Genomic DNA, 6,044 nt, shown 5'->3' on the forward strand with positions numbered 1-6,044 from the left:
CCAGTCCCTCAAAAATGTAACAATTATTCATGTACTCATGTAAATTGTTTCTTTGGCCTTAGTCTGGACATTCTTGGCTCCTTTAATCTCTTTTTATTCAAAATACAGTCCCTAAATAGACAGTACAGCAACACTGCAAGCTTATTAGAAATGCAGAACCTGGGCCCCACTCCAGACATATCAAATCAAAATCTGCATTTTAGCAATATCTCCAGGTGTCTTGTGTACATATTAAAGCTTGAAAAGCATCACTTTAATCTATCATGATCACTACTGCAATACACAACAGGTATCACAGTAAAAGGCAAATCCAGCACACACAACTTTGAGAGCTTTGATCTAAATCATTCCCTTACATAGGCTCTTTGAATCAGTAGTAATGAAAATGTTATTAACTTTCTTGTTTTCACAGTCACTCCTCTCTCTATGGATTTAACTCTTTATACAATTTTGCAAACATGACATTGGCTTACAATTCTCAGTCCCTGCTGAGGTTGTCTTTCATCTGTTATCAAGGAACTTGTCCACACTGAGCTGTCTCACCCCCAGGGAACATAATCACTAGACTTGTTAGAAACAAAATTATTCTTCTTACTTTATTCATCTGGTGAAATCCTAGTCATCCTTCACGATTTCTCTAAGCATTACTGCAACAAAACATAACCTGATCCACTCCAAACTGAACTGGGCCATCTTGTTCTGTAATCCCAAAGCATTCTAATCTATGTATGAGGTGCTGTATAATTGCTAGTTTACCAATCATTCTCTTCCAATGAGGCTGTGAATCCTCTAGAGTAAGGTAGTGTCTTATTTATCCTCATAGTTGCAGACGTCAATATACTTACTAGACAACTAAGAAGTCTGGAGCTCAAGAGGGAAATCAAAGTCAGAGACATAACTCAGGACATCTACATTTAGCTTTAAAAAAATTACAAGAGATGGGATTACTTCAGCAAGGAAGGGTATACTGAGTAAAAATTACATAAGGATTAAACTCTGAACAAACAGCAACACAAAAAGAATGAATATTAAGGTGGTGAGGGCCTAAAGTAAGAAGTTAAGGAACAAAAGAATTTCAAGAAGGAACAGGCAGACAATAACATCAAACTTATAGAAAAGTTAAGTCATAACCAGATACACCTAACAATTTTTTAACCAATTAGAAAATCAATCTTTGAGGTAATTATTTCACTTATTTCAGGTTAACAGTAAGCTGAAGAGAGAATAAAAGGTACAGATGTGGAGCCAGGTATAGATAAAGAGCCATCTGAAGAAACTGGACCATGAGAGAAAAAAGGAAGACTCTTTCCCATTAATTTATTTGACAAATACGTATTGAACACTACAAATGCAATGATACACAGGTGGACCACAATCCTTATATGATGCTTTTTTTAGCAGCAATAAATTCAGGAAGAAACAATAAAAAGAAACATCCAAAAAAGCCAGACGGAGGAAAATCTAAAATGCATCTCTCACCTAGTCCTAAAGGCAACCAAATGAAAGAAAAAAAGGAAAGAAAAAGAAGGACGGTCAGTCAATAATTTGGTGCTAGACAGCATTAATATTAGTAATGAAGGTGTTGTATTTTTTATACTGCATGTTCAGAGTATGTACTGTGTTAGAAGGCAAGGGTATCATTCCAAAGTGACTAATTTCTTAGACAATCAAAGACTATCCTTCTTTAGTTAAGCTCTGCAGAATCTACCAAACTTGGAAGCCCATAGTAAATATCCTTAATTGTTGGTTGATATCAATTATAACTAAATGGACCATGGATATGACAATATTAGTTTTCCTATAAATTCAGTTGCTTAAGTTCAAATAAAACCCCATGGATTTATTATTGCCTTCACTACTCATTTAACATCTTTTATTCATACTTATCATTCTAAAAAATAGAGAAATAAGGGATTTCCTTTTTTTCCTATTCTCTTCATCACATTTCAATTTCTGTAAGCTAACCTATGCTTTAAAAATTATAGTAACAGAAAATTGAGGTCCTTGGATTTAGAAAAATAAATTAATCTATTTATCAAGCCATCTTAATATAAATGAAGGGAAAGAAACCAGACTATTCATGCTTATCTAACATATTCTTCCTCATGAAACCAGAATTTGTAACAGGCACCAAGTCAGTAACTAATAACCACTATCATTAAATTATTTTCCATGTATGAGTCAAAAAGAACATGAATTTGTTTCCTTCTACATGAGCAAATTTCAATTAACTCAACTTTTCTGAATCAAGGTGTATTATTTTAAATAGACACAATTACTTTATACATTTGATTCACTAATTCCTTCAAGTAGTGATCAGAGCAAATGAATTCTGACCTACTTCTGATTCTGGTTCATTGTATAACCAAAAGAAACAACTTCTTTTTCTCAGTCTTTAAACAGCTGTGCACAAACAATTACTTTTATTTAAGAGGTGGAGAAAGCTCTGCTTTATCAGTCACCACCAACCATCAACACCTCAACTGGATAACCTACCATTTCTGAAATCATAAATCTCAAGGGGTGTAAACAACAGCAGTTTTTGTTAGGATAGGGGGAAGTGGAAGGAACTTTGGTAGAATGGGTTCAAAGAAAATCATACTGCCCAAGAATTGGTAACTCATCTTTTAATAAATGTTTTAGAGTATCTGAATATTTGATTCAATATAAAGAATAGAATTAAGTCCTGAAAAATCTAGATTAGATACTCTAACTCTGCTACTTAGTTATACGACCTTCCACAAGCCATTGACTCTTGGTTTCCTCATTTATAAAATGGGGTAATATTTATCTTGTACTGCAAATCACACATATTATCACTAAAACTTCAAAGCACTTAGCCCAAAGCATGTTATAAAAGATGGATGCTAATAGTGATGGTTTTAACAAATGATAATCCTAGTAATATTATTGATATATACAATGACTGTGACATAACTTGCCTGTTTCAAATTTGACCAAAGAAATATAACATTGTAAAAGTAAAATTATGGCACATGTGTAATGAGATTGACTTGATTATGAACCATTAGGAAAACAATTTAAAACATTCACAATCAAAATACAAAAGTGACTGAGAAAAGCACTTCTTCAGCAATCAAGGACAGGATTTATCTACAAATTTCCTTCAAGCAATAATCAACACATGTGGATTCTTAGTCACCATCAAGCTAGCCAAGCAAGAGTATATCTGTCCTAAAATTAAAACTCACTTTGGTACTTTCTATTGCTGCATTGCTGTTTCCAGCTCTCTGGGCTCTAAACATGGATTTCTTAAAGTCTGGTACAAAAGATTATCTGCAAAGCAACCACTCTAAATTACTGCAAACATTTCCCCCACTAAGGGTGAGAGAGGGCAGTGGAGTATTCTCTAAAAGTTGGTAAGCATAAAGAACCCTGAACTTAAAAGTCAGGGTTTTAGTTCTAGTTCCATTCATTAGTGACTTCAGGCAAAATGTATTATCTCAGAGTCTGAGTTAAAGCAAATAACAACATAGAACCTATTTCAAATAGGTTCAAATAGAATCAAACAAGAACAAACATGAAATCACTTACAAAACTATAAAGCATTAATAAATGAAAGCTATTTTTCCAGAAACGTTGGTATTTGAATACTGAGAAAATAAAACAAGATATAATTTGGAAATTTCAAGTTATTCCCCTAACACAACCATTCTGCTTTATCTCATTTGGGAAAAAAAAGTTTTGAGGTGCTCTCATTTGGGAATATACTACTAAATTACATACTATTTCATTCTATAATATTCTGAAAAGATTCCCTAAAAACTTCTGTATAAACAATACCACTAAATTATGAAACAGAAAATGTCAGTATTCTTCCCTGAAAACCAACTAAACTGATGATGTTCTAGATTTAAATCAAATAAATATTATAAAAATATAAATAATATTAATAAGAAATTATTTGCATCCTGAACACAATAGTGTGGTCAACTATAAAAGTGTAGTTTCTTACTAAATATATTGGAGTGGCTTTAGTTGTCAATTCACTACACTCCAACTTGTCATATTCAATAAATGGTTTAGAGATAGCCAGCCACTGCTTAGTAAAAAACAAAAAGCAGTATTAACAATTAATTATATTTAATAGGATTCTGTCATATTTCCATTCTCTAACCAGATTAAATATGGTTTTGTTACTTTTCTAGTGAAGAACAATAGTCTTTCCATCTATTTCTTCCAAAACTATGACAAACCAAGGTAGAGATCAGAATTAGCATGAACTAGTTTTCAGGACATTTGCACTCAATATTTAACAGTGACAGAAATGTCTTAATGACAAGTACACGACATTTGCACTCAATATTTAACAGCGACAGAAATGTCTTAATGACAAGTATTATGATTTTTAAGTATTTAAAATGGGTAACTGGGTAAATAAGTCCGGACTACCAAGTTACCTGAGAGAGACTTTTCCCTTAATATAACTTTAAAATTTTTTTTCAATTAGCATATCAAAGCTACCCATCTCCAAAGCCAAGACTTCTGCTTATACAATTTAACAGTAAGTCCTGTTTTACCTACACCCACTTGTAAATTGCCACATGGGAGCAGCAAACCCATCTTGGTGACCAGGTGTCCCTGCTACTTGGGTTTCCCCTCTCAGTTAACGCCATGATTATACTACTCTTCCTCACTAAACCACATCCTCAATTCCCTGCTATTTCTAGTATGAGTAAAGAGCCCAACTGCTGATGAAAAATGAAGGAACAAAGAGTATAGTATAGAAAGAAGAAAAACTAAAAGTAAAATCTCTCCTCTTACACATTCATTTGGACAAAGCACAGAACAATGTGGAACCCAAGGATAAAACTTTTTCTGGTGCCTGTAAGAAGCTTACAAGCAAGGATATTAATTCTGAATTCCCAGAATTTCAGATGTAAACAAAAATGCCTAAAAGTATCATGTGTCATTACTCATATAGATTACTACACATTTATTCACACCTTTTCAAAAGCTCTATCACTGAAGTCAATGCCTTCAAGAAATCTAGTGAGCTGCCACCAACTTTTTGTCCTGCAAAACATAAAGTTATGAAAATTATGAAACCCACAGCTCAGAAGCCCAATGGGCAACAAGAACTCTTAAAGCTGGAGATAAACTTGGACCTCAAAGCCCAGCTGTGGGAGTTCAACAGCACAGCAGTCAAGGGAATTGAATTTGGTGGTGGTCAAAAAGCTATCATAATATTTGTTCCAGTTCCTCAACTGAAATCTTCTCATAATATCAAAGTTCGGCTTGGCATGAATTGGAAAAAAAGTTCAGTGGGAAGCACATGGTCTCTACTGCTCAGATAATTCTGCCTAAGCCAACTCAAAAAAAAAAAAGCCATCTGAAAAACAGGCAAAAGCATCCCAAAAGCTGCACTCTGACCAGCTGTGTACAATGCGATCCTTGAGAACTTCGGTCTTCTCAAATCAAACTGTGGGCAAGAGGATCCCATGAAGCTGGATGGCAGCCAGCTCATAAAGGTTCATTTGGACAAAGCAAAGAATAATGTGGAACCCAAGGATAAAACTTTTTCTGGTGCCTGTAAGAAGCTTACAAACAAGGATATTAATTCTGAATTCCCAGAGTTTCAGATGTAAACAAAAATGCCTAAAAGTATCATTCACAGTTAAAAAAAAAAAATCATACATGCCTTCTTTCTTTCATCCAGGATATAAGGAATGAAGCACACAATCTACTCTAAAATGAAATGAGTCTGTTTGAATCTCAGTTATAAAGTGTATTAGCTATATGACTCTGTTTTTTCCTCCTGTAAAACAGGTAACTACCTCATAAAGTAGCTCAGTACCAGAAACACACTGCAGTAAGCAATCAAGAGGCTTCCTTTATGTATTTCATTTGGCTCTCACATACAATAAAAAAATTAAAAAAAAAGAATCTCAAGATCAATATCCCAAACCCTTAGAACATAGGCTTTTTTAAAATATTTATTTATTTATTTTAGGTGTAGATGGACACAACACAATGCCTTTTATTTTTATGTGGTGCTGAGGATCGAACCCGGGTCCCGCCCG

The 6,044-nt window shown here is 33.9% G+C and overlaps 1 pseudogene; it reads left to right on the forward strand.

Moving 5' to 3' along the window:
• The first annotated feature begins 4,925 nt into the window (after positions 1-4,925).
• Positions 4,926-5,609, forward strand: LOC143389706 (small ribosomal subunit protein eS7 pseudogene; annotated as a pseudogene).
• Positions 5,610-6,044: the final 435 nt, after the last annotated feature.

The sequence above is a fragment of the Callospermophilus lateralis genome, unplaced genomic scaffold (genome assembly GCF_048772815.1).
Source record: "Callospermophilus lateralis isolate mCalLat2 unplaced genomic scaffold, mCalLat2.hap1 Scaffold_63, whole genome shotgun sequence".
NCBI lineage: Eukaryota > Metazoa > Chordata > Mammalia > Rodentia > Sciuridae > Callospermophilus > Callospermophilus lateralis.